This window comes from Monodelphis domestica, chromosome 4 (assembly GCF_027887165.1).
Source record: "Monodelphis domestica isolate mMonDom1 chromosome 4, mMonDom1.pri, whole genome shotgun sequence".
Taxonomy (NCBI): Eukaryota; Metazoa; Chordata; class Mammalia; order Didelphimorphia; family Didelphidae; genus Monodelphis; species Monodelphis domestica.
Window position 1 is genome coordinate 236,972,675 of NC_077230.1, and position 16,522 is coordinate 236,989,196.

The 16,522-nt window shown below is 40.2% G+C and overlaps 1 pseudogene; it reads right to left on the reverse strand.

Moving 5' to 3' along the window:
• Positions 1–530: 530 nt before the first annotated feature.
• LOC100031978 (40S ribosomal protein S29-like) lies at positions 531–783 on the reverse strand (annotated as a pseudogene).
• Between the last annotated feature and the right edge of the window lie 15,739 nt (positions 784–16,522).

Consider the following 16,522-nt stretch of genomic DNA (forward strand, 5'->3'; position numbering starts at 1 on the left):
AATGACTACCTCTCAGGCATCAGGCACCTCACTAGGCTCCTGGAACACAAAGGCAAAAAAAGTGAAATTTTCTGCCCTAATGCAACTTATATTCTATTAAAGGAGATATGCACAGATAAGGATATAGCAAATGTATCTGAGATAAATACAAGGTGAGTTTAGGAGAGTGAAGGCACTGCTAACTGAGGGATCAGAAAGGACCTTAAAGTAACCTTTGCTCTGGGCTTTGAAGTAAGTCAGAGATCTCAAAAGGTAGAAGTGAGAAGAGAGTGTCGCAGATATGGAGTAAAGTCAATACAAAGGTACTCTGCTGAGGAGGTAAACATCAGGATGTTGGGTTGGTCTTAGCACCTTATTCATGGACTTGGCGGAACCCATGCATCCTAACCTTGTAGTTCTCACAGCTCAACTGAAGAAGATAAGTTTCTCATAGAGAAGGGCTCATTTTATTTTATTTTATTTTGAGGGTGACCTTTTTTAACTATATGTACAAATTAACATAGTGTGAATAGGATCCATCTTTAGGTGGCTCAAATAGTTGTCCAGAATCCAGCAAAATGGTCACTGCTGATGGTCAGGGAAATCATTGAAGCAAGATCCATAAATATAATTGAGTTCAACTTAATGAAGCCAATGTCTTTTGCATTATTGTCGGAAACACTGGTGGCACATGTTCAGACTGTACTTGCGGATCAGGCCATACCAGTTGGAACATACGTGGCAAGACCGAGGCCTCTGGACAAATTTGCAAGGACGGCTCCAGTAGAGCTGCTGGTGACCCATGGCGCCAGTAGGAAAGCAGGGAGACAAAAGCGAAGGGCTCATTTTAGATCTGTTTATGGCTAAATATTATAAACTTTCAGGTGTTGTCTCTGTGTTTCTCATAAGTTTAGGTGGGCTCTAGACCTCACTACAAACAGAACTTTAGTATTTATGAAAGGCTATAATCCTAGGCTGGGTAGCAGCATCTTGGTCCCCAAATCCAGGGCAGATTGGGACCCTCAGCTCTGCTGTGAGACTTATTTGCAGCTTGTAAGGGCTTTTGCATGTCATTACTAATTTTAAAATGGCCTTTGGAATTGAAATAGGTTTCACAGATGAATTTACTGAACTCTTCACTTGGGGTGATTCTCTCCCTCGTTCTGATTTTGAGACTATCCCAACTCTGAGGTAGCATACAGCAATATCAACATCATTGAAAATGATGAAATTGTCAGTTTTCAAAAATAGCTCCAGCTTATCAAGCATGAACAAATAGTTGGGCTGACCACTGGGAAAAGCATGGTTGACGAGAGGGTAGAATAGGCCAACATGACAGAATTTCTTCAGACTGCTTTCTGCTACTACATGGGCAATATGATTGTTTTCCAATTCAATAGTTTTTGTTCCCATAACTGGTAAATGGCTCGATGTTTTTATGTTTCCCCTCCTCCTAGCCTGGATTCCTGGTTATATACCAAAGGGCGGGCATTCTAGAGGGCAGAAGGCTTGTGAAGAGGACAAATGTCTCCTTGGTGTAGAAGGCACATGGACTTGGAGACAATAAGCAATTCGTACAACCTGTGGTCCTTGGGGTGCTGAGAGATTTCAAATGAGGACACCTAGGATGTATGGTTGAGAGGCTCTTGAGTATAAATGGTCAGTCAATAACTATTTATTAAATGCCTTCTATGTGGCAAACATTGTTCTAAGCTCTGGTGATATATAAAAAAGTCCTTTGTGTGTGTGTGTGTATGGGGGGAAGATAACAGATAAAAGGAAGCTGAAAAGGAGTGGCAGGAAGTTTTCTAGCTTGGGGGACTGTACTTGGTGACTTGTACTGCAAACCATTTGTAACTTGAAGTGTTAGAAACTTGCCTTTAACCAGAAAGGTTAACTGATTTGTGTATGGTCAAACAAGGTGTGGGTCAGAGGCAGATCTTGAATCCAGATTTTCCTGATGCCAAAGCCATCCCTCTATCCACCCTACTGGGCTGCCTCACATTTGCTCATTGTGTACTACTGTATTATATCGCTATCGTATCAGCATCATCCATCTACAAGGGGGTAGACTCTGTTCCATTTAAACTTCATGTATTTTCCAATACCCAATACAATGACATGAACATGGGAGTTACTTAATAGAGCTACAATGTACCTTGAAGATCATGTAGTCCAGGCCCCCTCCTTTTTTACAGATGAAGAAACTGGTGGCCCAGAGAAGTTAAATGTTTTGTTTAGGGTCACACAGCTGATAAGTGGTAGAGCCAAGATCAGGTCCTCTGATTCTAAATTCAGAACTTTTTCCACTGTACAACACTGATTTAACTTTGTTCTTTTGTAAGATGGTATCATGTTATATTCAAACTCCCTATATCTAATACACACACACATATACACATACCCCGCTATTATATAGACTCAGTTGGTGAAGAAGGCTGAGTGGAGACCATGTTCTCAGGGCAGAATGTTTCGAGAGGAATGATATGTCTAAAAATCTAGGGGAACTCCAGATTGTAAGAATCCTGAAGAGCAGTTAAAAGAGTTTGAACTTTATTTGGTAAACAATAGGCAGCTGCTGAAGATTTTTGAGCAAAATTATTAATGTCTATGATCAAATCTCTGCCCAAGGAACACTTTTCTGGGAATGGCTTTAAAGAGGGAAGAAAAAGGGATGAGAATACAGGCATGAATGACTATAAAGAAGCTATTCAGATAGCCTAGATGGGTGGTAATGGAGACCTGTATTAATGTGGTAACAGTGGAAATAAAGAGGAGGAGGTGGATTTGAGAGATGTTACAGAGGTAGAATTGGCAGGCCCTATTAACTGATTATATAGGAAAAACAGGGAGAATAGAATAGTCAAAAATTACCCTGAAATTATGCACATGGGAGACCAAGTGAAAGGAGATGCCTTAAACAAAAATAGTGAAAGGAGGAGCAGCTTTAGGGGAAAAGATAATGACTTTAATTTTGGTTGTTTGAGGTACCAGTGGGCCATCTGGGTGGAAATGTTTTCCTATAGGAAGTTAGATATGTGGAACTAAAGCTCAGAAGAGCTTTCAGGACTAGAGATAAAGGTTTAGGATACTTATGCATCGATATAATGTGTGTGAACAACATTCAAAAAGATCAGTCATTAAGACAGAAGAGAATGCCAAGAACATAAGACCATGCTCTTGTGGAACATCCATGTTAATGGCTCTGGAAAAGGGTGAAGTATTAGAGAGATAGAGAAGTGGTGATCAGAGAGGTAAGAGTGGAGAGAGTTAACAGAATGTGGTTTCTCTAAGGGAAGAGGTTGTATCTAGTACTCAATAGTGCTCAACAGTATCACAAGCTACAGAAGGGTTAAGAAGGATAAGAATAGAAAATAGGACTTTTGGGGGGATTAAGTGGCTCAGTGGAGAGAGATCTAGCTGTGGAGATGGAAGGTCCTGGGTTCAAATCTGGATTCAGACACTTCCTAGCTGTATAAGCCTGGGCAAGTCACTTAACCCCAATTGTTTAGTCCTCACTGCTCTTCTGCCTTGGAACTGCCTTGGAACTTAGTATGGATCCCAAGACAGAGGATAAGATTTTTTTTAAAAAGAAACCCAGACTCATATTTGGTGATTTTGAAGTCATTATTGAATTTGGAGAGAGCTTTTTCAGTAAAGTGGTAGAGGAGAAAGCCAAATTTCAAGGGATTGATAGAAGAATGGGTAGAGCAGAAATAGAAGCATCAAATATAGACAACTCTTTCACAAAGTTTAGCAGTAAAAGGCATGAAAAAAATGAGATGATAGCTGAATAGGCTACAAGGGTCAATGAAATATAGGTATATACATATACATACATATATATATATGTATATATATATATACACACATATGATTGGGGGAAACTGATAGTGTTTGTAGATAGATGTTCAGAAGCCAAAAGAGATGAAGAAACCAGAGATGTACAAGACTTCCAAGGTACAATATGGCAATATCATGGCTAGATAGATATTTGTCTGAAAAATATCTGGAGGTTTTAGTGGCCTATGAGCAGTTTTTCTCCTTTTTTATTTAGAATATTTTTCCTTTTTTACATGATTCATGATTTTCCTCTCCCCCCCTCCCAGTTCAAAACTTATTTCCATGTTATTCATATTTGCAGTAGATTCGATCATGTTTTTCTTCCATGTTTCTGTTCCCACAGTTCTTTCTGGGTGTGGATAGTGTTCTTTCTGTTAAGTTTCTCTGAATTGTCCTGGATCATTGCATTGCTGCTAGTAGAGAAGTCCATTACATTCGATTGTACCACAGTGTATCAGTCTCTGTGTACAATGTTCTGATTCTGCTCCTTTTGCTCTGCATCAATTCCTGGAGGTTGTTCCAGTTCCCATGGAATTCCTATGAACACAGTTTGAATTAACTTTGTGCTATGGTACAAAAAATGCTAATTTGATCTTGAACTATTGTGTTCAATTCTGAATATAACAGTCTAGGAAAGGGATTGATGAGTATCTAGTGAAAAGTATCTAATATCTGGAAAGTTTCTACTGAAGGGTAAAAGGACTTGAGTTTATCCTGTGTGAAAATCAGTTGAGGGAACTATAGGTGTTTATCTTGGAGTAGAGAAAACCAGGGGAGGAATTGTATATGATAGATGTCTTGAAATACTTGAAAGTCTGCTTTATGCAAGGTAGGTTAGACTGAATCTATTTTATCATAAAAAGCAGTACTAGGAACAATTGTAAAGAGATTCATTAAGGAAAAATGTTTCCTAAGCATGAGAATCTATAAATAGAATGGTCTGCCTTGGGAAAAAGTAAGATCCTTCTCATTGGAGCTCTTGAAGAAAAGGCTGTATTGTCCCATGTGTGGTAGAAGGTTGGACTTGATAGCCTCTAACCTTCCTTCCAATTCATAAATCATGTTATTTTAAACATTAAAATCTCTGAGAATGATGGCAGTGGATGAGAGGAAGACTGTGATGTAGGTAATAAAATTATTGAAAAAGTTAGGAGAATTACTTGGAGCTCAGCAAATGACTCCAAAAGGATGATGAGATGCTATTAAATCGGGCATTGAAAGATGGATGATGGTAGAGTGGACTAGAAGAGCACTAGGGAGGAAAGAGGGCCCATGATTCCTCCTGACCCTAAGAGCCAGGAGAGTGGGAGAGTAAGTTGCTATTAGTGGAGGAGGTTGCAAAGGCTAGCCTCATGAGAAAATGAGGAGATGGATAACTATGCTTGAGGCCACATTCCCAATGTTGGTGCTTAGGTATGGCTACTCAGTTTTGAACTCCTGCTGAATGAGTGCAAATTTACTTCATCCACTTAGATAGCTAGCTCTAGACCAGAACATGCTTCATATTTCATCCAGACTTTAATGCTGTTTATTTTGCCATTATCTCTGCTGCTGTATTAGTTTTCCCCACCTGGAGGAATGACATAATAGGAACCAGATCTCCAGGAGTCATGCCTTCTATCCCTGGGGAAATGAATCCATTCACCTTTGGGACTTCTGTACTAGAATTTCTCTAGTGAGTGAGTCAGAACTTAACCTCCTCTGCTCTATCTAGCCAGCCTTAGAGTATTTCATTCGGCCATATACCCAGGTAAATTTGCTGTTATCCCTGCCCCACATTCATATACTTCTCAATTTTCCAACTTTTGATGTGGGCACAGTAATAAAACCAATACTATCATTGCTCCTAGAAAGGGGAAATCACTTAAGTGCGCTATGGATCAACTCATCACCCACATTTTACTTTCTAGGTGAAAATTCCCTTCCCTGGCTATTAGTTTCTATAAGTGTTGTTTCTCTCTCTAAGAACGTAAACTCTTTGTGGACAGCAACTACCAATCTATCTATCCATTGATTCATTCCTCCAGGAATGCCTTGGTTTGTTCTCTGGAGATGCAGAATTTATTCTAGAGAGGAGTGATTCTATTAATTTTTTTGCAAAATATTGAATAGTCACGTAGGGGTAAAATGACTACTTTTAAAAGTGATGCACTTCATGATCTCCAGAAATGAATCACTCTGCAAGATGAAAGCAGCTCTGGTGCTCTCACCTTCTCTAATCATTTCTCTTCCCAGCTATAGGATTTCATCAGGTCCCTAAGGGCCTCCTTTGCAGCTTCTTTTTATATGTGGTCTCCTCCAGATTGTGAAACTTGAGCTCCTTGAGGTCATGGACTATCTTATGCTTTTCTTTGTATCCCCAGGGCTTAGCCCAGAGCCTAGTACACAGTGGGCGCTTAATAAATGCTTATTGACCTTGATACTGACCAAAGTAGTATTGGGTAAATGGGGAGAAAAGGGGAATGGGAGTGTCATTTTGTATAGGTTCCATGAGATGTACTGAGATGTACGGGATGTTCTAGGACTGTGTTGGAGAAGGTATGGCACAAGTGCCAGAGGGGTCCACTCTCCTCCCCCTCTCCACATGTGCCTGAGGACATTTCTCACATGACCTGCTCTTCTGATCAGCAGTCCAATGGTCGTGCTTCTTTCTTCCCCTATTTGGGATAAGGGGAGGGGGTTCACATGAGATGTGAGGGTTTCAGTTTGGGTACTCGGTCTCTAAAAGCTTCACCATCACTATTCTAGGAGAACTAGCGCCTCTGGTGAGAAAGATTGCTAAGCCCTTTTCAGGGCTGCTCATCTTCCTTTGGTGTGTTCACCTTTCAGTCAACTCTCACCTGTGGCTCCAAGAAGCTCTAGCATGTATAGCAGCCACACCTTGTTAAAACCATGTCAGCAGACAGGTTAAACCAGGCTGAGGGTAACTGTCAGGTCTCAAAAATTAGGGGGATGTCTATCCCAAAGCATGTGAAGATATCCCCTGGCTGGAATGGGCAGTTTTGAACAACCAATTCCAATATCCATGAATGTGGCTAAAGCAGGCACTGTGGAGCACGTAGAACTTGATCAGACATCCAAGATAGCAAGGTCAACCACTGCATCCTGGACCATTGCCAATCATCCTGACTTGCCACTGGACTTGGAAGACTCTAGAAAAGAGAATGAGCCTGATGACTTTGTGGGACTCTTTTTATTTAAATCCAAATCACAAGTAAGTGAAGACATCACTCCATGATATCATTGATCCTCTTTGAAAATGAAGGACGAACAAGTTCCATGAGGGTTGGGAATTAGTTTTATTTAAATTTTGTAATTTTACTAGCCTAGACTCTAGCACAGTTCTGTAGGTGATTAATAAATATGGAATGAAGATGAGAAGGTAGTTTATTGCTCTCTTTGGGGAGGGGTAATTGATCTTTGGCATGGCACATTGGTGGAAAAATCACTGAAGTAGGAGTCAAGAGACTTAGTTTTACTTCTATGTGGATTTAGATATCACTTCTTCCCAGAGCCTGAGCTTCCTTATATATGAAATGAGAGGTTTGGGCTAAATGATCTTTAAGACTTCCTCTAGCATCAAGTCTGTCTTCCCAAAGTCACCCTTCAGTACTACACTTTTAGACTGCAAACTCCTTGAGGGATAGAACAAGTGTTATTTCTACCCTCTTGTTACATGACATTTCGTGCCAGCCTCTGCCACCAGCAGAATCTCCTGACAGAATGACTTCCCATCCATTTGTCTGGAGGCTGCCCAACATCCTCAATCCCATCTTTCCAATGATACCTTCTCAAGAGTGCCTTGCACAATGTGGTAGTTGGTGCTTTGCCAAAGGCACGCAAGCTGTTATTGTCTCTGCCCAGCCTTCATTCTGAGAGTTTAGGAAAGCATGAATCTGCCTAGTCACAAGGGAGCCAGGCTCAATGGGAGAGAGGGGGAGTAGAAGGTGGGGGGAGGGAGAGAGGGAGGAGGGGGAGGGGAAATGGAAGGGGGAGGAGAAGGGGGTGGGGAGGGAGAGGGAGAAGAAAAGGGAGAAGGAGAGGGAGGTAAGGAGAGGGAGAGAGGAAGAAAGAGAGCCCACCACCTGCATTCCTGCATTTCCTGCATTTGTGTTCATGGCTACTCAGTTGTGCACCCGTCTGTCAGGCTCCCATACAGCTTAAAAAGGAATTATTAAAGAAACCAATCATATTCCCTATTCCCCCTTTCAGTACAAATAACTTAGTTATCTGATAAGTGTAATGGCCTTATTTCCCACCCCTCACCCATCCCCCTTCATCATGAGCTCGCTCAGAGCTGCCTCACCATGATCCTAATTGTTTTTAAATGTCTGTGCTAACCACTTCATGTAGGAGCTTCAATCTGTGAGTGGGTAACTGGGAGCTACGCCACCACATTTGTGCAGTAATTAAAAACACTTGTAGGAAGATTCTGTCCCTCATCTTTTAACTTGAGGCAGGATGGGGGTAGGGCCTGGGGAGTCCCCACCCTGAACTACATGCTGAGCCCCTTCCTTCATATTTTGGGATTCTGGGAAACTGAAGACCCTCCAAAGGTATTTGGCTCTGACCACTTTCCTCAGAGGAACTCTCTCTGTCAGATAAGAGACCCTTGACTTTCTTGCCCTGGGCACAGCAAGAGACTTCATTGTAAACTCTTGGAGGGAGGGGGTTGTATTTTTTATTTCTCCCTTCCCTGTCACCCAACTTCTTCCCTATTCCTGGGCTTGGAAGAGGCCCTGCACCCATTTGGCACTCTATCAGCATTGGCTGACCTCCGTCAGTCCATTATCTGTCATCATCAAGTTAGTTTGACCATGCAAAAATGCTGTGTCCCAGGTGTCAAAATCAGGCGGTGGGCATAATGGAAATCAGGGGATACATCTAATGAATGGATTCAAAGCCTCCTTGCTGTTCTCTTGGTTTGATATTTCACTGGAATTTCTGCGGGAGGGGTCAGGAGTTTCAGTGTTTGCTTTAAGCAGATGTAGGTTTTTCCCATCTCAGGGAGATTGGGGACACGAGGACAAGAAGGTGGTAGCAGCCAGAAGCTGGTGAGGGTGGGGGGCAGAAGGGATGGGAGAGAGACACATGGGTGGTGTTCATGACAGCTGTGGAGCCAAAGAGAATTTCTACAGATGGATAATTTATGATTGCTAGCCTAGGTTTGGAACAAAGGCTTTGGCTGAGGGCAATAGAGGGGAAAGAAGACCTTATAAATGCCCTCCAAATATCTGAAGAATCATTGTGTAGGTGCAGGGATTGCCTATAGACCACTGATACAACTTGAATAAACTTCACATCTCATGGCCTCAGTTTCTTCTGCTGTAAAATAAAAGAGTTGATTGGATTCTCAGAGGTCCTTTTGGATCTAATAATTTATGATTCCATGATTTTAGGGAGTGGTCTACAAAGGACAGTAAGAAATGACAGACAATGTGGTATAGGGCCATGCTGGCTGGAGGGGGCCACTCCCTGCCTCTCCACCACACCTGAGGACATTTCTCCCATCACCTGCCCCTCTGCCCAGCAGTCCAATGGGAGTGCTTCCTCCCTCCTCTCTCTGGTGAAAGGTGGCAGCTTACATGTGGTGCAAAGGTGCAGTTTGGGCACTCAGTCTCTAAAAACTTCACCATCACTGCTATAGGGGAAAGAAGCCTGAACTAGATGTCAAAAGATGATTTTAAATCCTGCTCATTTCTTTTAACTGTATGAGCACAGGCAAATCACTTATATTTACTGAAGTTCAGTTTCCTTATCTATTAAATGGAGTTGATAATACTTTAATAAGAATTTCATAGTGCTTTTGTGAGGAAAGTGCTTTGCCAAAAAACCCCCAAGTAAATGAGATTTACTATTATTATTATTAAACAACTAGAGTACTGAGTCTGGAATCAGGAGGATTCTTCTTCCTAAGTTCAAATCTAGCCTCAGATACTTACTAGCTACGTGACTTTAGGAAAACCATTTAACCCTGTTTGCCTCAGTTTCTCCATCTATCAAAGGAAAAGGACATGGCATACTACTCCAGTAGCTCTTCCAAGAAAATGTGACCCCATTTGGGGTCACAAAAGTGAGACAAAGACTGAAAAACAACTGAACAACAACAAACATCATCATCATCATCATCATCATTATTATTATTATTACTAAATAGGCTACCAAGTCAGCTGGGGACATTTGATTTTGACATAGTAAGACCCATTTTAATGGTGTTTTAAGTTGCATTTTCCTGAAAGGAAGGCAGCTTCATTTTATAGATGAGGAAACTGGGCCCCCCAGGGAAGTGATTTGCCCAGTCACATAGCTAGTACATAGAACAACTGGTATTTGTACTTAGGTTCTGTGACTCCAAATCTAGTACCTTTCTTCCACACAGCCCTGTTTTCATTACACTCTGCTGCCTCTCCAATGAACAACAACTTGAATACGAGGACTGTAAAAAAATTTGAATAAATATGAAAGGTTGCCATTTGGGATGTTTCAGCATCTTCTTTAGAGAGAGCCCTTTCTCTTCCCTAGTTGTTAGTCTGCAGTCAGGGATCTGGGTAGGATGCTAGCCAGAAGTCTCCATGATTCTGGCTGAAAAGGGTAAAGAGGCATCCTTGAGCAGATAGCCTCTGGCTGGAGGAGCAGTTGGTACCTGGCATTTCCTGATGCATCTCTCTCCTAATCCTCTAAGAGCCAGGCACCTGACATGCTGTAGAGTCTGCAAACTGACCCCAGCAGCAGCTCAGACCCCTCTGGGCTGCTCCCAGGTACAGCTGTTGTAGCAGCTGCTAGGGCCAGTCTCATAGAATAAAGGCTCTGCCTGTCAATGTCCCTTCTCTTCTCATCTTTGGGCATAGAAAGCTTCCCTTAATCATTACCATTCCTTACCCATGTCCCTCTAGCCAGGTACTGCTTTGATCTGGGCTGGTGTATGTTGAAAAATTACAGGCAAGTTCCTATAATTCAATTTAACTTCCTCCACCCCGATTTCTGCTGTCACCTCCCAGGGTTCTCCCCTTCCCTCTTGGAATTATATTAAGACACTCAGTCTCTGACACAACTTGAACCTTGGTCCTGGTTTAAACTCAAGCTGCCTGAGAACAGTGCATCCCCCACCCAGTTCTCAGGCAACACATTCGGGGGGATTGAGATATTCAGTGTATTTGTTGCTGGGAGAAATTTTGCTCATATGTCCCCCCTCTGTCTGAACTGTGAGATGGAGCTAATACAGAGGGATGCAAATCCAGCACAACTCCCAAGCAGCTTTTCTTTAACCAGCTCATTATGCATTAACCTGTAAGACAATATGTTTTAAAGAGAACTGCATTCATCACCCCAGAAAAGTCATATTAACATAATTTCTGGGAAAGAACAATGGAGAAAAAATGTTAGTCATTGTTGATGGAACAGGTAAGTTTCAGTAGCACGATCTGTTGAATATTCATACTATATTGTTTTTGACATTTAAGAACTCAATTATCCGATGACTAATCAGTCTTTTACAGTATGTTATTTTTGTGACTAGAACCGAAATACTGATAAGCCCCAAGAGACCAGAGTGTTCAGATGGATTTATTATTATTTTTTCAACCCTGGCTTTCTTTGGCATGCATGTCCAGGGGAATTTAGTACCTATGACAGTGAGGGGCCGAGGGCCTAGCTGGAGTCAGGGAACGTGTGGAGACCAGCTGCTCGGCAGATTTATTTAGCTCCGGTGGCCATGCTCTCTTAGTGAAGGGACAGCCAGGTCCTGGAGTCGCAGGAAAACTGTGGATTCAGTCAGGAGAGCGGGGATTGGTTGCTAGTTTGACATGCTGACCAGACTTTACCTGGAGCCTGCTTCCCTCTGGCCATCTAACCATTGCTCCTCCTGGCTTCTTGATCTGGTAGCGTAGTCTCCCCTAGTGCTAACAGAGGACTTCAGGGATATGATTTCATGGGTTAGGAATGGATGGTAATAACAAGAAGAAGAATGTCTATAGAGGGCAGGCAGTTTGGTGACTCAGTGGATAGAGGGCTGGAAATTGGAGGTCCTGGGTTCAATTCTGGCCTAAGAGAGCCCTGTGGCCCTGGACAAGTCCCTTAAGCCCCATTGCCTGGCCCTTACCTCTCTTCTGCCATAGTACAAGTACTGGTTCTAAGACATAAGGTAAAGGTTAAAAAAAAAAGAATTTACATAGCACCCTAGACAAATCACTTAAGCCCCATTGCCTGGCCCTTACAGCTCTTCTGCCACAGAACCAGTACTGGTTCTAAGACATAAGATAAGGGTTAAAAAAAAAACACATGAATTTACATAGCATTTCTAGGTTTGCAAAAAGTTTTACATGTATCATACATTTGAGACTCACAATGACCTTAGGAGGGAAGAGTTATAAATATTATCTCTATTTTGCAAATGAAGAAATGAAGCCTTTGAGATATTTTCTGACTTACCCAGTGTCACTTAGCCAATAAGTAATGAGATGGGGTTAAAATCCAGGGGTTTCTGACCCTTAAATCCAACATTCAACCTTGACACTCTTCTATGAATAGAGGGAATCAGTAGAGGGGCCATAGAAATAGACACTATTTTATGAATTGAGGTAATCAGCAGAGTGACCATAGAAATAGTCTATACTGAATCAGAGGGAAAGAGTGGTCTATATATGATAAAAATATTTGGCAATGGGGAAGCAGTGGGTAGAAAAAGAAACTATGTAGTTCAGGGACAAAGGGAAAAACTGGTATTGAGCAAGTGAAAGGAAAGAGTAGAGGCTGTTCAAAGAACTTATTATAATTTGCCCTTAGTGAATTGAGAATAACATTATGATCATCCATATCCACCTAATGTCTCTAATAGGCTGCTACTGTGGGAGGTTCCAGCTCATCTCTGCATCCTCCTGAATGGGAAGCAGCTGTAGTTCTGTTAACGGCAGTAGACATCTGTACCATTTTCATGAGACCCTATTTAGAACAGCAAAGGAAAATGTTTCTTACAAGCCAGAATTCACCAATCACTTAATCTTTGGAATATGAAATTTTAGAAATTCATGCTGAAAGGGATTGTGGAGATCATCTGACTTAACCTCTTCATTTTATTGATGAGGAAACAGAGGCCAGAGAAATGGCTTGCCCAAAGTTACAATTAAGACTTAACTTAGTGAACTTCAGGATTTTCATTACCAAGTTTTAGGTAATAGCAGAACAAGCTAGAGAAAAGAAAACCTGCTTTGGGAGTCCAAGGAGAACTTTGGGGTCAGATGAAAGGTGGCCATAGTTTGAATGTGAGAAAGGGACGAAAAATTCAGTGCTCGAGAAAGGGTAATGAAATTGTAAATCCAAAGTTAGGTCTAAAAGTAGACTATGAATCAACAGATGAAAGTACTAATAGGACACTAATATTAAAAAGGATAAGGATAAGATCAAAACTGAATCTAACACCTGGGGTGTTCTGGCAAACAAGGGTAGGAAGATGATCAGTAGAAATACAAATGGCAGGAAATTGGAAACCCAAGGAGATTGGCAAGTAGCATTGGCAGCTGATGTTGGGAACTCAGTAGTGAAAAGACAGGCTTAAGGTTTAGAAAGCCCAGCCTTTGGGAAGACTGGTATACTAAAGATTGAATTCAATCACTAAGGCCACCAAGGTCTTGAATGCTGACATTGCTTTCTCTATGACATAAGTCAAAATCATGGTATTTTAGTACTCTAGTCTTTCTATATCTTGAACTAATTTGCTCCTCTTAAACCTAGACTTTGTCCTAACTGTGACCTTCAATTCTTTTACTCCTCTTTTTTTCCTCCCCATTTACCACCCCTGCTCTAGTCTTGCATTCCTCTCTTTATAGTCCTGATCCTATGATTGGCCACTCCAACTTTACACTATCATCTACCATGGGATCTCTTTCCATTTTGTCCTAATAGTATCCATGTTTTGCTAGACCTCAATCCTCCGCCTTGCCCTTCACTCCTCTTATGCTACTCACGTGTTCCTTAATATTGCTATAGAGTCATACAATCATGATGTTTGGGTCCATGCCAAATCTATGTTGCTTCAGCTGGTTCCTCATTGCTGCATAGAAAATTATTTTCCCCTCAATTAACTGTTATATATCACACAGAAATTATTTTTAAAATTCTCAAGTCCTCTAAATCCCCTCTTCCACTGTTCCTCTCAACAGAAGACTTTACCTCCCATTCTACTGAGAAAATAGGGGTAATCAGCTCTGATCTCTCTCTTCTCCTTGACTCCATATCTCCAAACTCCTCTCTTTTCTCCTCCTTTGTTCCTTTGTTTCATCCTGAGAGGGAATTATCCTTTCTAAGCCCTTATTCTTTGTGGGCCAGGTATTCTCCATACCTATTTCCTTTGGTATCTTCTCCCATCAATAAATTCCTCTTTTTACAATCTGTCTTTCATTATACTTTGCTTCCTTCCTTGATTTCTACTTACCAGCTCTCCTCTGACTTCAGAAAACTTTGACTTGGCCCTTCAATTCCATCAAGCTATCATATTATATCATTTTTGCCTTTTTACAATTAAAATATCATAAAGAAGCATTTCTCCTTATTGCTTCCATTTTCTTATTTGTTATTTCTTAGACCATTATAATCTGGTTTCTACTCTACTGAAAATAACTTTCTTTTAATTGCTAAGTACAATGGTCTAGTGGTCTTTTGTGAGTTTTCACTATTCTTCATGTGTCTAGAGGTCTTGATGGGTTTCTTCTAGATTTCTTGTTATTGTATGAATACAAATAGAACATCCTGGAAGTCCATTGGTTATGTTTTGTTCTGAACTTTTAACTGGCCTACCATTTCTAGTCATACATCTATCTGATGAAATCTTTTCTGCAATACTTATTGCACAAATCTTCATTGATAAACCACTATAGAATATCTATTCTCTTCATTGTTCATTGGATGACTCACAACTTTTGTTTTTTTGAGATTGTAGAATTCCATGTCTTATCATACCCCTTTCACTTACTGTGTGGAATGACTGCTGTATAAGTAGCAAGCTTACTTTAAACCATTTTCTTTCCATTTTCTTGTATTCACTTTGACCTGGCTCACTCCTGATGATACAGTATGCCTGGCCACCCTTTCTAGCACTGGTTGAAATTTTATTCATACTCCCTGACTACATGATCATGATTGTAGAGTTGGAAATGGCCTTATTGCTATTTTTTTTTACTTTTCTTTTGCTTTACCAAAATCACTCAGTAATTTCTCCTTCTTTGAGATACATTCAATCCATATTTATCACTCAATTACAATTCTGGTAGCTGTTCATCTAAGAATTTCAGGACACTCTTCTTTTCTCAATGAGTTCAGTCCTTCTCTTTTTTCCAAATCCTCTTCTTATACTAGGGAACTTCAGCATACATACATACACACGCATGTATGTATGTATGTACATATATATATGTATACATACATATATATGTATATACACTCTCAAACTTCCCAAGTTCCCACTTCTTCATTTTAATAATTTCCCAATACCCTGTCATCCAACTCACTTCAGCCACACACAGACATTTTCATATCCTTCATTTTGATATCACACACATTATCTACTTCAAAGTTAATCCTTTATCTAATCATCAACCTTTGTTATTCCACTTTCCCCTGTTTTACAACTGAGTCTGTTATGTGTCCTCATCTAATTCCCTAAATCCTTAGTTCTTACTGAGACCATCCCCCCTGAATTGGATATACTCTCTTCTATTCTCCAATTTGACCCTTTGGTTCATAAGTTTAATCTTACACATCCACATATTATTTTATAGTTCTCCCCTATGTCCAAGCATCAAAATTACTGAGTATTAATGTATAATGATTTAATTTGGATGCTTTTCACAGAATTTCTTTACCTTCTAAACCTTTTCAATGGATATTGGCTCAGAAAATGCAATTATCTTTAAAGTGAAATTTCTTTAAGCAAATCCTTAACATATATAAATTGAAATGTAAGATGAAGTCATATGAAATGAAATTTCATGTTGCCTTTATTTTGAATTTTTTTATTTAATTTATTTTCTCTGCCAAATTCTCTCTGTCCCACTTTTCCTCTTCCTTTTGAGAAATCAGGGGAGGAAAATATCACAAATACATACATATATATATAGCTAAATAAATTCTCTCATCAGCTATATATAAAAAATAACCTTATTTTGTTCATTATCTCTTTATCTGGAGGTGTATAGTTTTTTCATCATGATTTCTCTGGAATTATGGTTGGTCATTTTGTTTATTAAAGTTCTGAAGTCTTTCAGAGTTGTTTTTTTTTGTCTATATAATATTTTGAATAATTGTATAAATTACCTTTCTGTTTCTGCTCATTTCACTTTATCAGTTTATATGTCTTTCTTAGTTTCTCTGAAACCATCTCCTTCAAAATATCTTGTAGGTCAATAGTATTCATTACATTCATAATCCGTAACTTGTTCCGCCATCCCACAACTGATGGAGATCCCCATTCCCTCTATTCATTTTCAAATTCTTTGCCACCACAAAAAGCTGTTATAAATATTTGTGAAAATAAGGTACTTTCCTCTTTTCTATTGATCTCTGTGGCAGAATATACCTAGCATGGTATCACTGGATCAAGGGGTATGCATGTTTTTAATGTTTTTTTGGGAAGAGTTTCAAATTGCTTTTCAGAATAGCTGGACCAGTTTATAGCTCAATCAAAAGTGCATTTATATGTCTATTTTCCTAC